The sequence below is a fragment of the Lepus europaeus genome, chromosome 16, assembly GCF_033115175.1.
Source record: "Lepus europaeus isolate LE1 chromosome 16, mLepTim1.pri, whole genome shotgun sequence".
NCBI classification, from domain to species: domain Eukaryota; kingdom Metazoa; phylum Chordata; class Mammalia; order Lagomorpha; family Leporidae; genus Lepus; species Lepus europaeus.
The window spans coordinates 76,721,175-76,741,705 of NC_084842.1; positions in this window are offsets into that span (position 1 = coordinate 76,721,175).

Sequence of the window (20,531 nt, forward strand, 5' to 3'; positions counted from 1 at the left end):
TTCAGTGTGAGAACATTTTGTTGTTGAAAATGCAACTTTGAGCTAGACTTCAGTCAGTATTCTTGATTGTATTAACATAAAATTATTCTGACCATAATTAAGGAAAAATTTTAGTAATTATTTTTTCTTAACTGATGAACTCAAGAAAATAATTTGCAAAGATTCAACAGGAAGCCTGAGAATTGTGGTTCAGTCTTCGAGCATACTGGAATAGAATAATGAGTCACCAAATCCCATACCATTAAAAATCTACATTTATGTTATTTATTTTTATGCACATTAACTCAGTCAATAATTGAGTTAGCATTGTAGAACAATGTCTGTTTGACAGACGAATAAATTGAGGTAGAGTTTTTAAAACGTTTGTCCAAAGGAGTTAAGTTAGAACATGGTAGAGCTAGAACGTCAGTCAAGGTCATATATAAGAAGACCTCTCCTCCCCACTTAGGTGTTAGCTGCACCTCTAATGGTCACCATGTGGTATCTCTCTCACTACTGTCATTGCTGTTCCTAAGTATTGTGAGCTAAATGAGCTCTAAACTAGCCCACTGCTTTGTATTCCATTTATTTTCAATTTCAAGTCTTGGCTATAGATATCTGGCTCAAACATCTTTCATACCCATGTCTTGTCTTCAACAAGGTCAGGAAGCAAATATTTGGCCTCTGATGCTCAGATACACTTACTCACAATATCTTTCTCAAAACTGAGATTTGAGTTCAAATGCTGAGCTGCGAAACATAGTCACTGTTCTCTGTACAATAAATAATACATACACTTGAATGAAAAACATGTCTTATTTACAAACTACCATGAAATTTAGGAGATTTGCAACTGTGAATAAAATGAATTGATTACAAATGTAAATGATTTGGTTTCTAAACAATGCCATTCTTAATTCTATCCCAAGAATAAACAATTTGTAATTAGTTCCAAGAAAAACTAAGAAGAATCATTGCATGGTTTGAATGAATTCTTTAAAATATTGATTAATGCTATGGAATTTTAACCCTAATTCATAGAATTTTCTTCCTATATAAACTAGAAGTTTGATAATGCAAAAAGTGAACGGGTGAGAGAGGCTGAGAAAAAGAGAGTGAATGAGATTCCTAATGTAGAATGCTTTTGACATGGTCCAGTAACTGCGTCACGACTCCGTGTTTCTTAATCTTGGCAATAGAATAAAGTCCTCAGCAGAAGGACTTTTTTCAAGTCCAAAAACATGACACTTCAGAGCTCTAACCATAACTTCTCTTTTTATGTCTACGGGATTTACAGTGTTTGCAGATGGAAGTAATTTAATACCATGGTGATCTTTCATCTAGCCTGTTTCCTTTCAGTGACCTTATGTTTACTATAAGAAAACACCAACAAGGTGTCTGATTTCTTCATGGAAAAATGGCAAGTATTTAAAACAAAAGGATTTTGTCCAGAAAATCATAAATCTTTCACTGTTTCTGTAATTTAACAAAAAGGCTCATTTGTTCTGTGAGGAGTGTTTGCCTGAGAGACAAGGCCAGTTTGACTTTCTCATAAAAAATGTATTTTTTTACGTTGGGGAAGATAGTAGTAGAATAAAAAGTTACTGTTCTATCTGTGGCAGAGGAATCAAATCTTTTAATTTCTATGGCTTTGCCTCGAACTGTCCATAACTTATCATTTTGAAAGAAAACCTCAGAATCCTTCCTGGCAGTTCCCAGGATGCTTTGAAAATAATAGCAGGTTCTTTGTGCCCTTCACACATCTCTGCTTCAGGATGTGTGGTTCCTGCTGATTTTAAAACCTGTTATATACCCTAAAATGCAGAATCTTCCTGGGATGAGAGAAGCTGCTGCTAATCACAGTAACATACCTTTCTAGGGAATCTTCCCATAGACATTTAATAGGTCGAATCATAAATAATAGAATGAAATCTTTCAGCAGAAGACCAGAAGCTGCAACTGGAACATTCAGGAAATGGGTAACAGCTGTGTTGAAGGTGATGAGATGCAGGATGGCTTCCTATATTGGAGGCAATTTTTCTAATAAGAGAGAGAACTTGAATTTGGGATATCTATTCTGTTTGCAGCATAGACCAGGGAGATGAAAACAACAAATAATTTTATAAGTGCAATGCTACATCTAACGACATATCATTCACTCTAATGTAGGGTGTAGTTTTGGCTTGAGTATATGATAACTCATTCATGATTTATAAACATGTGTTTTTACAGTTCTGGGTAGCCCCACAAAGATGGTGAACTATGTAATTCCTAACAGCAATTATGTGTTGAACACCCAAGGCATATAGAAGTGTTCTTGTCTTTGGAAGTAGAATAAGGGAAAAAAGCACATGAGAAACAGATAAAAAACAAGCAAGGCAAAGAACAGGAAACTGTAGGGAGACTGGTAGTAAGTTGGTAAGTGGGGAAAGGAGCAGTTCACAGGCAGAAAGAACAGCCTAGGTATGGACTTTGGTATAAAGAAATCATGGCATATTTGGGAATTGAAATTGTTTCAGCATGTTGTTCTTTGGCCAAAAAAGCATATTCATTCAACATTCAACATATATCTATATTTTGTTTCTATGATATGCCAAGAAGTGTTCCAGGTGTTTGGGGTACAGCCCTCAAAATAGAAGAGAAATGTTTATTGCCCTGTGTAGCATAGCCTATTCTGCAATCCATCATCATAGCCCTTCTTTTCCTCTTTCCTTATTCTTACCTTATAGAAAAGTGCAATTGCAACACATATACTCTAATGTTACAGCTAACAGTTTAACTTAATTAAGATGTAAATCTCATTTAAAATTAAGAGCTTGGAGTAGTTACTTCCTCTAGCAGTTAAGATGCCTATATCTCACATCAAAGTCCTTGGGTTTCAGTCCCAGCTTGGCTCTTGACTCCAGCTTTTCCTGCCAATGCAGTCTCTGGGAAGCAGCAGTAATGACTGACATGATTGAGTTCCTGTTACCACCTGAGGGACCCAGATTGTGTTCCTGCTTCCTGGCTTTCCCCCTGGCATAACCATTGCAGGCTGCTGGGAAGTGAACAAGTGGGTGGGAGCTCTCTGTGTGTCTGTCTCTCTTTCTGCCTTTCAAATAAATAAAACTAAGCCAAAAAACTTTCTGTGAAAGATAAGAGAATGAAAAGACAAAAAAAAAAAAAAAAAAAAAGAAGAGTAAAAAAACTTTGTAAAATTATGTCTGTTAAAGAACTTGACATTAAACAAACAAAAATATTCAAAAATGGGTAAAAGATCTGAAAAAACACTTAAATGAAGAAAATAAATACTCATCATATGTCAACATCATATGTCATAAGGGAATTTCAAATAAAATAACAATGTTATTCCTGGGATGCACACTTATGAGAAACAGCAAACATCTAAAACAGTATCACAGAGTGCTTTCCAAGTTGTGGAGCAACTAGAACTCTCATTTCTTGCTGGTAGGAATGAAAAAAAAAAGTTACAGCCACTTTGGAAGAGAGTTTGGTAATTTATCACAAATTTAAGCACACTCTTAACCTCTAGGGCACAAATTACACTCTTCAGCAATCTAATTTAATTGAAATGTCATTGAATTGAAAATTTGTATACACACAAAATGAAGTGAAAATGTATAGCCCCACAAAAACCTACAAATACACTTTAATAGTTTTAATGTTATTTATCTGGCTAAACTTGGAAGCAACCAACATGACCTTTGATAGATAAATGGTTGAACAAACTACAGTGCATCTAACTATGGAATATTATTCATTGGTAAAATGAAATAAGTAAACAACCCATTAAAAGATATGGAGGGGCCGGCGCCGTGGCTCAACAGGCTAATCCTCCGCCTAGCGGCGCCGGCACACAGGGTTCTAGTCCCGGTCAGGGCACCATGATTCTGTCCCAGTTGCCCCCCTTCCAGGCCAGCTCTCTGCAGTGGCCCGGGAGTGCAGTGGAGGATGGCCCAAGTGCTTGGGCCCTGCACCCCATGGGAGACCAGGAGAAGCACCTGGCTCCTGCCTTTGGATCAGCGTGGTGCGCCAGCCGCAGCACACAGGCCGCAGCTGCCATTGGAGGGTGAACCAATGGCAAAAGGAAGACCTTTCTCTCTGTCTCTCTCTCTCTCACTGTCCACTCTGCCTGTCAAAAAAAAAAAAGATATGGAGGAAACCTAAAATATATACTGATAACTGAAAAAATACATAAAACAGCCAAAAGTCTATGAGAGTCTATGGAAAGTCTATGGACTGTATGATTCCAACTATATGACATTCTGAAGAAGGCAAAACTATGGAGATGTTAAAAAAACCTGCTTGCCAGGGGAAGGAATGAAAGGACATCTCTGTGGATTAGGGGGCATTGTTTGTGCTGGGAAACTACTTTTTACAACATTGTAATAGTAAAGAGCTGACATACATTTGTGGAAAGCCTGAGACTGTATGACACAAAGAAGGATTCCCATGTGCACTATGGACTTGAGTTGGTAACTTTTTGTCAGTGTGGTCCAACTGTAACACATGAAGAAAGTACACTGATGAGGAAGTTGGTGGTCACGGAGCCTCATATGGGTAGTTAGATGGGATATGTGTGAACACCTTTCAATTTTGTTATGAACGTAAAACTATTCAAAAACAAAATCTATTAAATAAACAGCATTTAAAGGGCTGAGAATAAAATTTGTCTGGATCTTAGAGAGCTCCAAGGGAGACAGAATATGTCTAGGCCCCTTTCTCTGTATCTACCTATTATCTATGAAGGATCTTCAATAAGTTAATAGAAAAGGCATGTTTTAATAAACTATGCATAGATTTAAAAAAATTGTGCCAGAATGAACTTATCTTTATTTATTTTTTTAAAAAATTATCTATTTATTTATTTGAAAGGCAAAGTGACAGAAAGGGAGAGACGGAAATCTTCCATCCACTGATTCACTTATCAAATGACCATAATGGCCCAAGCTGTATCAGGCTAAAATTAAGATCCTGGAACTCCATTCAGGTCTCTGACATAGGTGGTTAGAGTCCAAATACGTGGGCCAACTTCTGTTGGTTTCTCGAGCATATTAGCTGTTAAGACTCAAACCTCCACTCATAGAATTTACATATTGGAAGAGGCTGCTTAAGTCGCTGCACCACAACATCAACCCCCAAAATGAACTTATCTTTCAATTCATTTCCCATGAAGTGTTTGAAGTATCCTCTTGCTTATCCATCAAAAAGTACGATTTTTCTATAATAAGCGATAAAGAAAATTCTACATCAATGATAGAAATATGAATCAAGACTAATTTCTCTGTGATATAGTGGGAAAATAGCCAAAAGTGTAGAGAGTAAGAAGTATTTTTACTGAGACATGAAGGATTACCTTGAACCCATCAAGTTGAAACATGATAGAAAGCAGAGAAACACACTTTAGCAAAGTGAGGTGGCACAAAATTGTACACTGGACAGGGCTCCTAGAACCTTTCGTGCACAGAAAGAATAAGCAAAGTGTCGGTTATTAGTCTGAAGCTTGCAATTCTGTAAATCAAGTGGCTACTGGAAGCGGGCCCTGTGCTGGGCTCGGTCTGTGGCTCATCTTGTGTAATGCTGCTATTGGCTTGATTATCAAAGGGACACTGTGCCCGTAGAAACTCACTGGCCTTGACTTGGAATACTGGCCCTGGGGGGCTATTAAGAAGCACTGTAGGTGTGGGCATTTATAATTGTATAGGAAGCAATGCTATTGCAGAGGCTTCTTTGAGAAATGCTGACTTGGAAAATTTTTATTTTCGGAAAATCATCCCAGCATTCTTTGCATGTGTGTGTTTGTCTGTGTGTGTGTTTGTTTATGAGAGAGAGAGAGAAGATGTGTGTGTGAATTTGTTTATGTGTTTGTCCAGAATATAACCTGTAGTAGAAAAGTCTAGAGAATATGAAGAAGTGTGACGCACCCCTTTCTCTGAATATTGCTGTATCTCATGAGATGGGCAATGGGATCATGGATTCTCTGGTTTGGACATCTTCTTATCACACAGTGAGGATGTGATAAACATTTTCAATGTGTCAAACACTCCAGCCTAATTTCTAACATTTGCTGGGGTGGGACCAAACTGATTCCGAGTAGTTCAGGAGATGCCACAGGTGACTCAACTATTAAGAAAGAGCAAGTAGCCAGAAACAGAAATTTCCTGGTGCCATAATCAAAGTCATTCTTAGATTCTAATTTGCAATTGCCTGTTCTGTCTCAAGCAATTCAAATGTATATTGGTGGTTGATTAATGTTTTAAAATATTTAATCTGCTATTAATTACATTAGGATGCTTCTTTGAAATCATTTCAATCAGCTTCCTTTAATGGCTGCACACATTCACTTAATTTGGAAACCATTTCCTTGGATTCAAGTAGCATTCAAAGTTTGTCTTCCCCTCTGAGTTGTGACTTTTCAACAGTGTGAACAAAACTTATAAATAACATGTAGTGTAATGTCTGGTATATATTAATGCCTAAAAAATATCCCTTAGATAGAATAGTCTTCTAGGTTTTTAGAAGCTATATAGATGTCAGTCTATAGTAGTCTGTGCTAATTTTGTCTTTATATCAGCAAAGATTGCTCACAAAATAGACAAGATACAGTGGTCAACATCTGTCACTCTGTCAGCCACTCAATCACCTCAACTCCAACCCTTTTTTCTAAGCCAAAGCGCTTCTCTCATCTGGCTTCTTTCTCTCTCTGTTTCCCTGCTCATTATTTTCTTTTTCCTCATAATTTGCTGCTGCACCAGCAACAAATCACCTCTAACCTTCACTTTGTATTCTCTCTTGGATTTACCCACTCTCCTCTCCAAGTACCTGACTCTAGGAAGCTTCTCCAGGGTCTCAGGCCTTTCTCTGGGAACAGCTGTGATTTTGTAAGTTGGATGGGACATGAAGACAAATTTCATATCCATATAAAATGCTCAGATGTGTTAATCTGATCTGTAAATATACTGCTTAGTTGCAAAATCAGTGTGAGGAACAGATTTATACATTTATGCTTAATTTTTATTTAAAAATATGTGTGCATTAAAAGTGAGTTTTTTTTAAAAAAGCATGAACTAATTCTTAGATTCAGTTTTACATAATTATGCTTACTGACTTTAATATTACAGTTAATTTTGTAAACAAAGACAAATGGATTGAATTTTGTGTAAGTTCTTATAAAGTTGCTCATTATTTGTAAAGATGGCCTAATTTTTTATTTGACCTGCAATTATTCAAGTGACAAAATGAAATGCATAGATATGATTAATGAAACATTTGTGAGAGTTATTTCTTTTTGTGAAAATACTAGAAATACAAAAGGCTTAATCCATTACTAATTTAGGAAACATCTTTCAGTATTATATTTTTTTGGATAAGACAAAGTGCATTAGGCTGTTTTTCTATGGGAATCCAGGCCACTATGAGTAGAAAACAGAGTCTGTGGCTATCGGCCCACAGGCACTCAGTGGGCCTCTCTGGCAGAGCATGAAGGAGTTTGATTCTTGGTCTAATTAGCCATACTCCCTCTGGGATACTGGTTAGAAGTCAAAGTTAAGGCCTGCCTTGTTTCCTTGCAGGGATGGGGAAATCCATTTCAATATAGTAGTATTCCCTTGGTTGGAACTCATTTGAGGACTTGGAAGCATAGCAAAGCAAGGCCAAGGATTAGAATCTGGAGCTGCCAGTTAGCAGTATTGGCAGTGACCCTTACTAAGCTTTTTCAGTCTGAGGAGGCCACCTCTTTCCCATTAGGAAGAAGCCAGTGCCAAATGGCCCAGACCCCGGGGGCTCTCCTCCATGGCTTGTGGTTTCCCTGAAGCTTATTTTCAAGCCTGAGACCTGCTAGCAATTTTGTGATGTTGGTTATGTACAGACACAGTTTTCTAGCTGGTGGGAAAGATGGATAGGCAAGTCCATCCCACAAACGTGAATGATTTGTTGAGTACATGTTAGACATCATCCTGTTCAACAGGAAATGAAGATGCCAGAGTTCCCATATTAATGTAGAATATAGTTTTATGCCTTAATTTTTTGTTCCTTTAGAAAAACATTTGTTAATATAAGGTGAACAAATTCCATGTATTTCATATATACAGAATTAGGAAAATAATGATACTTCCCACCAAACCCTCCCTTCTGCCCATACTCCCACCTCACTCCTTCTTTCTTTTTTTTTTAAGTTTTAAAGATGTTTATTTATTTTTTGGAGAGGAAGAGTTACAGACAGAGAGAGGAAAGAGAGAAAGGTCTTTCATCCTGTGATTCATCCTCCAAATGGCTGCAACAGCAGGAGCTGGGCCAATCAGAAGCCAGGTGCCAGGAGCTTCTTCTGGGTTTCCAACACAGTTACAGGAGCCCAAGCACTTGGGTCACCTTCTACTTCTTTCCAAGGCCATAACAGAGAGTTGGATAGGAAAAGGAGCATCCTGGACATGAACTGGCACCCATTCAGGATACTGGCATTGTAAGCAGAGGTTTAGCTTACTAAGCCGAAGTGCTGACCCCTTTTTTAATTTTTAAAATGACATATTTTCAGTTTATTTTATAATTATAAACTTAACCCTCCACTAAATAAATAATTCAAAAACTAAGAAGAAGAACAAAAAGACAGTTTCTCAAGGGAAGAGACAAGGGCTGTAAACAGTAATCAAATGTGAAAATGTCAACTTTGCTCATATACACTATATTTTTTTGTACTCTATCAGTTTTCACAATTCAGGAAACACATGATATTTGTCTTTTGAAGACTGGCTTACTTCAGTAAGTGTAATGGTTTCCATTTGCATCTGTTTTGTTGCAAAAGACAGGATTTCCTTTTTTATGCCTGAGTAGTATTCCATAGTGTATACACTTAAAGTTTTCTTTACCCAGTTTTCAGCTGATGGAAATCGAGTTGATTCCGTACCTTTGCCTTTATTAATTGAGCTGAATAAACATAGGAATACAAATAACTGCTTGATATGCTGATCTCATTTTCTTTGGGCAAATTCCCAGAAGTAGGATGGCTGGGTCATATGGCAGATCTATTTTCAAGTCCCTGAAGAATCTCCATACTGTCTTGCATAATTGTACAGTATAGGGGGATACATTTTTTCCACACATCTTCAACAGCATTTATTGTTTTTAGATTTTTGGATGACAGCCATTCTAACTGAGGTCAGGGGAAACCTCACTGTGGCTTTGATTTGCATTTCCCTATTGGTGAGTGATCCTGAACATTTTTCCATGTGTTTGTTGGCCATTTAAATTTCATCCTTTTAAAATTGTCTGCCCATGCTTTTTGCCCATTTCTTTGTTTTATTGTTGTTGAGTTTCTTGAGCTTTTTATATATCCTGGATATTACTCCTTTATCATTTAAACAGTTTTGCAACATTTTCTCCCATTCTATTGATTGCCTCTTCACTTTGTTGAGTGTTTCCTTTGCAGTGCAGAAGCTTTTCAAGTTGATGCAATCCCATTAGGCTATTTTTGCTTTGATTGGCTGTGCTTTTATGGTCTTTTCCAAGAAGTTGCTGCTACACCAATGTCTTGTAGAATTTTTCATTACTAATTGATATTATCAGATCATAGATTTGCATTCATGATCCATTTTGAGTGTATTTTTGTATATGGTGTAATGTATGGGTCTTGTTTATATTGTGCACACATAAATCCAATTTTCTCAGCACCATTTGATAAAGAGACTGGCATTTATCCAGGGATTATATATCCATCTTTGTCAAAGATTAGTTGGTTGTAGATGCATGGAATAATTTCTAGGGTTTCTAGTCTGTTCCAATGATCTACATTTCTATTTTTTGCCAGTATCAGGTAATTTTTAAAATAAATGTGAATGGATCTAAAGGCAGAAATAGACATAAAATCCATGTGATATATCTTGAAGTCTGGTATTGTGATGCCCCAGATTTGTTTTTGTTGTTTAATATTGCTTTAGGTTTTCGGGGGTCTCCTGTTCTTATGTATGAATTTTAGCATCATTTTTTGCTAGATTTGAGAAGGTTGTTGGTATTTTTATTGGGATCATATTGAATATGTAAATTGCTTTTGGTAGTCTGGACATTTTGATGATATTAGTTCTTCTAATTCATGAACATGAATGATTTTTCCACATTTTTTTTGAAAGGCAGAGTTAGTGAGAGAAAGAGAGAGACAGAGAGAAAGGTCTTCCTTCCATTAGTTCACCCCCCAAATGGCCACTTCAGCTGGCACGCTGTGCCGATCTGAAGCCAGGAGCCAGGCACTTCTTCCTGGTCTCCCATGTAGGTTCAAGGCCCAAGCATTTAGGCCATCCTCCACTGCCTTCCCTGGCCACAGCAGAGAGCTGGACTGGAAGAGGGGCAACCAGAACAGAACCGGCACCCCAACTGGGATTAGAGCCTGGTGTGCCAGTGCCGCAGGTGGAGGATTAGCCTAGTGAGCTGTGGCCCTGGCCAATTTTTCCACATTTTTGTGTCTTATTCTATTTATTTCTTTAATGTTTTTGTAATTTTCATTTTAGAGATTTTTCACCTTTGTGGTTGAATTTATTGCCATGTATTTAATTTTTTTGTAACTTGTATAAATGGAGCTGATCTTATAAGTTCTTTCTCAGCCATGAGATTGTGTATGCAAAGGCTATTCTTTTTTGTGTGTTGATTTTATATCCTGCAATTTTATATACTGCAAACTTTCTTATGAGTTTCAATAGTCTCTTAGTGGAGTCTTTTGGTTCCTCTATATATATAACAATGTCATCTGTAAATAGGGATAGTTTAACTTCCACCTTTCCAATTTGCATCCCTTTGATTTCTTTGGATTTCTTCTATTGCTCACTTTTAATTCAGAATCATGCTGTTCAGTCTCCACGTGTTTGCATATTTTCAAGAATTTCTTAAATTGTGTATTTCCATATTTAATTTTATTGTGGTAAGAAAAGATATGTGGTATAACTTCATTTTTTTTAGTTTGCTGAAACTTTCTTTATAGCCTAACATATGGTCCATATTAGAGGAAGTTCCATGTACTCATGAAATTAATGTGTATTCTTTGACTATGGGATGAAAAGGTCTGTGAATATTAGTTAGATCCATTTGGTCTATAATGTAGATTGACTCAGTTGTTTCTTGGTTTATTTTCTGTCTAGCTGATCTTTCCATTGATGAAACTGGAGTGTAAAGTTATCATTTCCTACTGTATTGGAGTCTATGTCTGCCTTTAGATCCATGAACATTTATTTTAAATTGCCAGGCACACTAACATTATGTGCTTATTCATTTACTATAGTCACATCTTTCTGTGGATTTAATCCCTTAATCATTACATAATGCCTTTCTTCATCACTTTTAGCAGTTTTTGTGTTAAAGTCTATTTTGTCTGACACTAATATGGCTATTACTGCTCTTTTTTATTTTCTGTTACCATGGGATATCTTTTCCCTTTCTTTTATTTTTAGTCTATGTGTATTATTGCTGGTGAGGTATGTTTCTTGTGGCAACAAATATATGGGTCTTATTCTTTAATCCATTCAACCAGTCTGTATCTTTTAGTTGGAGAATTTAGGCCATTTACATTCAAAGTTATTATTGATAAGTAACAATTTTTCCTACGATTTTCCACAAGTATTTCTATTGTTTGCTTTTGATTTCCCTTACTTTTACTGGAGATTTTTTTGCCTTCACATTCTTTCATAATGATGACTATCATTCTCTGTTTCTGCATGTAGCATATCCTTAACAATTATTTGTGAGGCTGATCAAGTATCAAATTACAGAAATTTCTGTTTGTTTTGGGAGGTCTTTAGCTCACGTTCATTTCTAAATGAGAATTTTGCAGGGTATAGTATTCTGTATTGACAGTTTCTTTCTTTCTTTCTCTCTCCCCCTCCCTCCCTCCCTCCCTTCCTTCCTTCCTTCCTTCCTTTCTCTCTCTCTCTCTCTCTCTTTCTTTCTTTTTCTTTTCTTTTTTTAGGACATAGACTGTGTCTCCCCATTCTCTCCTAAACTGTAGGTGTTTCTGATGAGAAATCAGTTGTTAATCTAATTTTGGATCTACTGAAGATAACCTGGCATTCTTCTCCTGCACATTTTAGAATCTCTTCTTTATGTTTTATTGTAATGTGTCATGGTGAAGATGTTTTCTGATTGTGTCTTTTAGGAATTCTATCTGCTTCTTGTACTTGGATTCCCCTTTAGTTTTCCAAAGTAGAGAAGTTTTCTGCTATTATTTCACTGAATAGATCGTCTAATCCATTCTCTTTTTCCATGCCTACAGGAATTTCTAATACCCATATATGTGGTCATTTGATAGTATCTTATAAATCTTGAACACTATTTTCTGTTTTTCTAACTTTTTCTTTTTTCTTTTTGGTATGACTGAGATATTTTCAAAGATTTGTCCTTTAACTTGGATATTCTTTCTTTTGCCTCACCAAGTCTGTTGTTGAGTTTCTCCATTGTATTTTCTATTTGACAAACTGAGTTCTTCATTTCTAAAATTTCAGTTTGATTTCTCTTCAATAGCACAGTCTCTTGGCAAAGTTTTTCCATCCATATCACGTATGAATTTCTTTATCTCATGAATTCATGAGCTTTTTTCTCTGTGTTTCTGAGCAATCTATGATCATTCTTTTGAGTTCATTTTCTGGCATTCCATCAATGTCTTCATCTGCACATTATAATATTGAATTGTTGCTCTGTTCCTTTTGGGGTGTCATATTGTCTTCCTTGTTCTTGTTTCTTGCATTTATTTTTACACACCTATGGTAACACTTGTTGGTTTTTTCCTCTGATGGCTTTTGTCTTTGAACTATGCCTCTCTGGCTTAGTAGAGTGTCTGCTCCTTCAGTGGATATCCAGAAGCATGTGCTGGGTGGGGCCATGAAGCTCTCTGTTCAGTGCTCAAGTGTGGGGCAAGAATCTAGGGTGACACCTAAGTGGGACATAATACATCTGTATTGAAAGCAGGGGGGAGTTTATGATGATGCTGTTGGCGTAATCACAGCCTCAACTCTTGTCTCTCCCAAGATGTTTGATCCCTTAGGTTAGCTCACTGTGGGTACAACCCCCACCCACACAGTAGCACGAACTGAGCAAAGAACAGTGTGGTCCTCTGTGTAAGCATGCAACCCTCTTCAGTGACCCACCTCAGGCAGTTCAGGAGCTCTGAGCCTCTGAAGCCAGACATAGTGATTTCCCAGATACCCAGCTACACCCTTCACCCTCCTGTGCAGTCATAGAGTTCCCACAGTCATAGAGAACAAGGCTCCCACAGTCACAGGTTGCAGAGGATCTACTTTCATCTCTTGAGAATGTCCCATCCATGGAGAGAGCAGAGAATTTCCCAGAGCCATCTGCAAGTTGCCTCCTTGGCATTTTGGGTCCCAGAGCCTTTGATATAGTTGGGGGTGGGTGGAGTACCTCACAGTCCTAAGTGGGTGCCCATCCCCCTAGCAATCCTCCCAGCCAGACTTAAAGTCCATGGGTAACACAGATTTATCTTTCTGATATAATCCCCTGATCATGTACATGTGAGAGCTGCCACAACTACTGGTGTTAAGATGTCCCTTTCTTCAGGCATCCTTGTGTTGGAATGGGGAGAAAGAAATGTGCTTTTCCTTCACAGAATTAGGTAGGTATCTTGCCTCCAACTAGGGCTCCAGGCCGGACTCAAAGTCAGTGTTGTCTGCAAGGTTTTCCCTCAGGGAATGTCACCAGTGGCATGAGCTACCACAGTCTGTTCTCACCTCGCTCTCAGAAGCTGGCAGCTCCTCTAGCACCTGGCTGTGAGAGTTGTGAGTAGTGTCCCCTCTCACTGCTGTGTGGCTGCACTTTCCGCACTCCTGCATGGTTTCTCTCTTCTGTAGAATTTCTACTGGAAACTTCTCTCCAACTCTCCCCTGGCAATGCACTTCCTCTGCTTTTCTTCTAATATCTTCCCTTGGTGAAATTCAGCACGTTTTCCGCATATTCAGCCATCTTGAAATCCATGTCTTATTCTACGTTGTTGTAGATCTACCTTTCTAACTGCACACAGGGGAAATTAAAGGATGATACACTCTGTTATGAAAATATCATGTAAAATTGGAAAGAGCACTGTGTTTGCAATCATATAGCATTGCTTAATCCCTAGTTCAACCACTTAAAAATGATATCATTGTGCAGTTAATTAACTGATTCAACATTGAATGCTGTGCATGTTTTGTTCACATTGTTTGGTTTTAAGGATAGTAATGTAAATGCAATGTAATGGTTTATCATCTATTGCAAGTACTACTATAATAACTATCACCCTTTTAATTCATTGAGCTACTTTGAGAATCGACTTTGATAATACATATGAAACATATTGTTGCCTGTATTTGATGGCACACATATATAGAATAGATTTATGTGGCTTTCTATATGCAAGTAATTTTAAAGAAGTGGAGTATCTGATACAGAGCCTAGGTAGTAAACAATGAATATAGGCCTTTCAGAACTTTCAGACCATTGTTTTTCCCTCACATCAGAGGTTCTGTAAAGCAGTACCTGGACCAGCAGAGTTATTTTCCCCTAAAATATTGCCAGAATGACAAATTCTAAGACCCTTTCTAAATCTAATGAATCAGAAACTGGAGGAACAAGTGTTAGTGATCTGGGTTTCCACAAGTCCTCCACCTGATTATGATATAAACCTCAGTTGGAGAACAGCTACTGCATGCCACCTTGTCTTTGCCCAGCTAAATCATAATGCCTTTCCAAGAATAGGACAATTTGTTTTCCAGCGCTTTTTCAAAGACATTGACAGGGGTAGAATTTGTGTCTCAGAAGACGTGGATATTTATGGAAAGTCTGAGTTATGCAAATGACAATTTCACACTGTTTCACCTTTCTTTGGTCAACAATTGTATTCGCTGTAAATTTATCGAATGCACTTTATCTACCATACAGTGTATTCAATTATTTTCCTTGGTCTCTGTTTCCCTTGTGAATCTGCTTATTTCAAATTATGATTCATTAAAAAAATAACAATAGGAATACACACACATTGCTCTTTAAACACAGAGGACAATTTTATTCTTTTCTATTCAATGATCCATTTTCCTTTAACCCCCTCTGGCTACTTTTTATTGTCCTTTTCTCTTCAAAATATAGCCAGAAAAGACAATACAGGCTAATGAATTGATACGTTTTCCTCATGTGCATGAAGACCTTATTGAAAACTCTCTATGGAGAGCATGTCTTTGTTTTACTCAAATCCCACAATACCCTGGCGACCTTGTAGAGGCAATTCCAACTTGAAAGCTAAAACATCTTACTGCCTGCCAAAAGCAAGAGGGACCTGCACTTTGGGATTTGGGGAGATTTTACAAATTTAGAGCAACTTGCCCTTGATATATCTTCTTCAGATACCATAACCAAAACATTTAGAAATAGCTGTGCAGTGGGATGCTGCTGGGGTATTCTTCATAATCCATTTATTGGTTCCTCACAAGTCTTTCTGAAAGTGGTGCTTTGGAGCAATTCTTAGAGCACACAAACAGAGCTGCAAGTGTTACTTCATTTACATCATTGTTATTTTTCTACATTCTATGATAATTTGGAAAAAACAAATTGAAGGGTTTTCTTTTGTCCAGTTTCCTCTTTTTTGTCTCACCATTTAATTTTTGTTTTCTCTTTCTGAAATGTTCAGTGCTTCTAATACAAAACAAACAAACAAACAAACAAACAATAAAGCCAACACATACTATGGTGAGTCTGAACTAACATATTTCCCTCCTAGGTTGTCAGTCTCATTTATTAAAATATTTAGTGAATCTCTTTCAGTTGTATAACACAATCATCAGCAGAATGTAATGTTTAAGGCAAAAAAATCATAAAATGGTCAATAGCTCATTGATATCACCATCAATGAGTAAAGACAGTACTTTGTTTTTGGGTGATGGGGTGACAATCCACTGGCTATCTCTAAAGTCACAATAAAGAAAATAGTAATAGAAAATTACAGATATATTTAATAGTAAATTATTATATTTCTCTAAATATTCTCATCTAACAATGTATGTAACTTTGACAAATAATTATTATACACTATTCTAAATATTTTCAACTATCAGCTAAGTTTATTCTAAAACTTGGTTTGGTTAGTTTTATTTGTGAACTTGACTGGGGCACGGGGTGTCCAGACTTTTGATTAACTGTTACTCTGGATGTGCGGTGAGGATGATCCTAGAGATGATTAACACTTGAATCAGTAGACTGAGTAATGTAGATTGCTCTCCTCAATGTGGTTGTCAAGGGAGAGGGAACTTCTTCTGTTTGACTACCTTTAGCTGGACATTGGCTTTTCAAATCCTCTCAGGTCTTGAGCCTGTTCGCTTTTGAACTGGAAGATACACCATTGTCTTTTTTTTTTTTTTTTTTTTTTTGATAGGTAGTTATAGACAGTGAGAGGGAGAAACAGAGAGAAAGGTCTTCCTTCCGTTGGTTCACTCCCCAAATGGCAGCTGTGACCGGTGCTGCGCCGATCCGAAGCCACGAACCAGGTGTTTCTTCCTGGTCTCCCATGCGGGTACAGGGGCCCAAGCACTTGGGCCATCCTCCACTGCCCTCCCGGGCCACAGCAGAGAGCTGGACTGGAAGAGGAGCAACCGGGACTAGAACCCGGAGCCCATATAGGATGCCGGCACCGCAGGCGGAGGATTAACCAAGTGAGCCATGCTGCCGGCCGGGTATCACATTCTTAAGGCTATCATTAACATCTTCACCTCACAATAAACCTGATAACACAGGGGTCCAAGACCTCCACATTTGACTTCTGATATCTCCCTAATTGGACTTCATGGATCTTCTTTAAAAAAACAATAAAATTATACAATTTATTTTCTTCTTTGTTCATGTGGTGCAAAGATGTTCTCAGCAAACCTCATTTAAGAGATGAGGGGTCAGCCGGCGCCGCGGCTCACTAGGCTAATCCTCTGCCTTGCGGCGCCGGCACACCGGGTTCTAGTCCCAGTCGGGGCACCGATCCTGTCCCGGTTGCCCCTCTTCCAGGCCAGCTCTCTGCTGTGGCCAGGGAGTGCAGTGGAGGATGGCCCAAGTGCTTGGGCCCTGCACCCCATGGGAGACCAGGAGAAGCACCTGGCTCCTGCCATCGGATCAGCGCGGTGCGCTGGCCGCAGTGCGCCTACCGCGGCGGCCATTGGAGGGTGAACCAACGGCAAAAGGAAGACCTTTCTCTCTGTCTCTCTCTCTCACTGTCCACTCTGCCTGTCAAAAAAAAAAAAAAGAGATGAGGGGTCAAAGGTCAGATGGGTTGCAGCTCAAGAGATTGAGAGTTGAATGCTTGTCACCTTTATTTTCTTATTATAAGATAAAAGTTGTAATATTTGGGGAGGAGCAATTTAATTGAGTCCTCTGTTTAATTGAGATTCCACTGAATAACTCTCTGATATTTTGAAAGAGTAATAACAATGTGACATAATAGTGCCCATTTTCCCAAAGACATTCCAGGTGACAGTATAATAAGCCTTGTGATGGATTGCAATTTCCAAAATATGCCTTGCTTATTACTTCCAGGCCTTTGCACAGGCTGCTTCCATGGCCGAGAAAACGACTCTTCCCCTGGTCCTCTCTCCTACGCCTTCTTAAATTCGGCTGTATCCCTTATAACCTTCAGGGCTCAAGTACATAATCAATGTCTTCTAAGGTGGCTTCTTGTTATTATTTTACTCACAATTATCTCTTGGCCTCTGGGAGCAATTTAGGTAGCATACTGCAGACTAAAACGTGATTTGATAACAAATAGCCATTGATTTCAGTTATGTTTTTGATAAATATATACCAGCTATGTATCCATGGATAATTTTCCAACTTCAATATGCATTTGTATTCTGTATATCACATGGAGATAATATACATACAATTGTGCAATTATATACTTGAGAATGGTGCCTAACATACAGAAAGTCCTAAATATAAATAAGCTGTATTTTATTGTTTTCATTTACATATCATAATGCATACAAAATTATCATTCTCTCTTTTCTATATGCTCTTTGGATAAACACATATAATTCTGGCATTATTGTCTTTTCAAAAATGTGTTTAATTGCATTAATTTATTTCAAAAAAAGTGAGAGAAAGAGAAAGAAAATCTGCCCTTTCCTGGTTCACTCCTCAAATTCCTGAAAAAGCTAGGAGCCTAGAATTCCATCCAAATCTCCCATTTGGGTGGCAGGGATCCAAGTACTTGAGCCAACATCTGGTGCCTTCCAGCATATGCATTAACAGGAAGCTAGGTTGGAAGCTGAGCAGATGCAATGACAACCAAGTGTTCTCACATTGGATGCAGACATTCCACGGAGTGACTTTACTGCTGCACTACAATGCTCACCCTACCTTATTGTCTTTATAGTAGTGATGATGGAAGCTGGGTAAGTGTGATAAATTCTTGTTTATTTTCTCTTATTGCCACTTAGTTTAAAAGCTATCTCTAGCCAAATTCCCTATATCTATTCTTATCCAATTATCTTGCAACATTGTTAGGTCTTAAACCTTGAGTCACAATTATTTCTGTTTTGTAAGACATTGTAAGGAATTCATTTTATATATTTCATGTAATTGCAGTAAAAATTTCAATAAATTATTTCTTTCAGCCATATGAAGGACAGTCAATCTAGTATTTATTTCCTCCTATTTTTTTTAAACTCAGAAACATTCTTGTAATCGTTAAAAAAAAATAGACTGGACAGAAAATATAAACCAGAAGGGAAATCATCCAGGAATCGTCTTTTTCCCTCCTCAATTCTCATGTAAATGTGATATTATACAAATATAACAGATTCAATATTGTTCACAGATACAATTCTAAGAACATGATACTTCCTTTCCATCCTCCCTCCTTCCCTCTTACTCTCTCTTCCTCCTTCTAATCTTTGACAAATGAACTAAAATCAATCCCTGGAGAAAAGATAGTCTGCTCAACAAAAGTATTGGGAAAATTGGATATCCACATGCACAAGTTTGAAATGAGACATCTACCTTACACCCTATACAAAATAGTCCCCACAATTGATCAATCATCTAATCCTAAAACATGGCACCATCAAATTACTAGAGAAAAACATCAAGGAAATTTTGCAAGACGTTGGCCTAAGCAAAAACCTGCTATTCTCTTGCTTCCATCACCTCTAGTGATTCACTGTTTCTCCTATTTCTCCCTAACACCTCCAGTCCACTATTCTCCGTGTACATATGTTTCTTTTACTCCATGCTAAAAATATGTCTTGACTTAAAAATGGGAAAATCACATATTTTTCCAGATTGAGTGAAGATGTTATTTTTAACCCTATTCATTCTTTCTTTTCCACTGAAACCACATAATTCATGCTTTCATAACACACTCCACACCCCCCACCCAGGTTGTCACCATGCTCTTCTTTCTTCCTAGAAAACACTGAGGCCCGGACGTTGTGGAAGTAAAGTTGTCTGCAAACATCATCTCAAGCATCACTTTCTCCCTGAAAACCTTCCTTGCTTCCTCTCCATTCCCCAGGCCCAGACCCCGGAGTTTCTTCTCCTTACATCCCCACAGCTCTGTGCATTTAATTTGTAGAATTTCTCAAAGGCTTTATGTTCTGGTACCTCACCAATTTGTACCACTTTTTCTCTCTTGCACACCTTGATAATCCTCTCCCTTCTGAAGGTAAGCACAGGGTAGCGTATTGTAATACATAACCAGTTAAAATTCCTAGCAATGTAAGTTTAATTAGAATTATGTATAAGCAGTTTAAAATAAAATCAGTTCAATTTCCACAGAATTCAGGGAGTGACAAACACTTGTGGTGCTTAGGCATTTGTAACATAAAAAACTTAACATAAAGTCCATTCACTTTGTATGTTGGTGGGATAAAATTGCTATCTACCTCTCAGTTACTGGCAGACCAAAACTAGACAACTCACGATAGTCTTTTAAAAAATAATTCCCTGTAATGATAATTGCTCTGGGTCCCAACCTGATATATTTACTAGCTTTTTGATATAGAAATCATTTCTTTCAAGGACCTGAAGGGTTTTTGTACTGCCAGGGGAATTGATTAGCCACATTCAATTAGAAGAAGGTCAAGATATTCAACATACACTAAGATTTGTAATGGGGCTGAGGTTAGGTGAGGAGAACATGTGGGCTGGGAAAGATGATTTCTTCTGAGCTAGTGGGAGAGAGAGAGAGAATGAAGAAATTTGATTTGTGCTTGTAAAAAATCAGACTACAAGCTAGATTCAATGGGTACACTACAGTGAGTGCTGGCCAGCACAAGAATTGGTTTCTAAGGAAGAGGGAGGGAGAGAGGAAGGAGAGAAGTATTAGAGTCTTAGAACTGCATCTATTAACTACATTAAACATATTCTCTTTATATCAGTATCATGTTATAAAAAGAGTCACATGAAGTCACGATATCAACCAAGAAGAAGAGGAAGAAGGAGTAAAAGGAGGAGGAGGAGGAGGAGGGGAAGAAGAAGAAGGAGAAAGAGAAGGAGGAGGAGAAGGAAGAAAAGAAAGTGCTCTCTGCAGAGCCACACAAATGAGGAACAAATGGTAC